Genomic DNA, 1,699 nt, shown 5'->3' with positions numbered 1-1,699 from the left:
TATATATATATATATATGTAAATTAAAACATCATTCCGAAGCGGGCGAAGAAATTTTGATTCTGGTGACCGATAGCTTCTTACGGGCAACTCCTACAACCAAAAATAGCGCTGACATGAATATTTAAGTATTCATACATTGCCAAGAAGATTTAAATTTTATTTTTAGAAACAAAGTTCTACACACTTACAAGAATGAGTAAGAAAATTGTCCCAAACTCTATACAAGGATAAATGATTCAACAAAAAAATAAGAAGAGGCAAAAAGATAGCAATAGATCTTATCCCAACATATTCCATAAATTTATTTGCACAACTTCTATCCATGGTACTTCGAACATTACCATTTCACTCGTAACCATTCCACATTCATTTTACCAATCTGTCTTGTTAGAGCATACAGTCATATATTTTAGAAACCCAAACTAACCATTTTTCACTTCCACCATCTTATTTTCAAGCAACTGAAGTGAATATGAGTGACTTTGATAGTGAGAATATACCTTCATAAGAGCAAGCAATAAATATCTACCTTAATATAGAAAGGCATCTGTGTGGTAAATGAACAGGCATTTATTTTAAAGAAAAAGCTCCCCTTAATATTGCCCCACAAAGTGTTAGAAGAGCCCCAACACATTACTCATGGCACACATATAGGTGCCCTTTCCTCACATAGCTGGTAAATCCCCTTCTTTACTTAAATGAAAAAAGCAATAAAAAATTTATGATTATATATGAAAAAAAGATTTATCCCGAGGAATCAACTGAGTGATCCAGTATAATGTAGTTGAGGTGTCGTAAAGAAGAACATAATTTTTACCAGCTTTGATCATTCTCAACAAGTGGATCGAGATTTTTAGCCCTTTCTTCTCAACACTTCTAGATTCACCACAATATTAAAGAGATAAAACTTCCAAATTCAAGAAGTCTTTAGGCGAAATGGGGGAAAAGAGGGAGGAGTGGAGGGACGAGAAGAAATTCCTTACCTGTGGAGTGAATTTGGGCATTGAAGGAAGCAGGATGGGCACCGTCGACAGAAAAAAGGTAGGGCTACAATCAAGTTTAGCGAGGGTAAGGGAGTAAAAGTTAGAGGCCAAACATAGATCCCAGGGATATACCTGCGGTCCCCGTGTATTATAAATTAGGAAATGTTGTTTTTAAAAACTCCCCTCAAATGCGAGAAACAAACAGTGAGACGACCTTTTGAAAACACCACCGCACTTATAAGTTGCCCCAAATGGGCCCTTAGTCCTAGTAATCATAGCTTTAGAAAGACCCTTGCATCAAAATTCTTTCCTTTGGAATCTTCTTTGAACCATCTTCTTGACCTCCTTGTATTGATAAGAGTAAAACTTATGTATAGATTTTTTTTATTATACGTTATTATCATTTTAACTCTGAACACTTATATTGCATCATAATATTTGAGTTAATCCAACTTAATATTAAAACATTTTCTTAGATATTATAGTATTTCAACGCCATGACCTAACACGTTGCAAACCATAGTAAACCAAATCATTATAGTAGGAGGAGCATTATAAGTTAAAAATAGATTTAAGCCATTATTGACAATACAAGATGTAGTTCTCCTCTTTATCCATGATAAATTCAAAGCAATAATAAAACATTAATATTATAGAATAAAACACATATCTATTCTCAATCCATTAAAGAGCAATATAAATATATGTCTTTAG

This window comes from Phalaenopsis equestris, unplaced genomic scaffold, assembly GCF_001263595.1.
Source record: "Phalaenopsis equestris unplaced genomic scaffold, ASM126359v1 Scaffold216103, whole genome shotgun sequence".
Classification (NCBI taxonomy): Eukaryota; Viridiplantae; Streptophyta; class Magnoliopsida; order Asparagales; family Orchidaceae; genus Phalaenopsis; species Phalaenopsis equestris.
Note: the sequence above shows the minus strand (reverse complement) of the source record.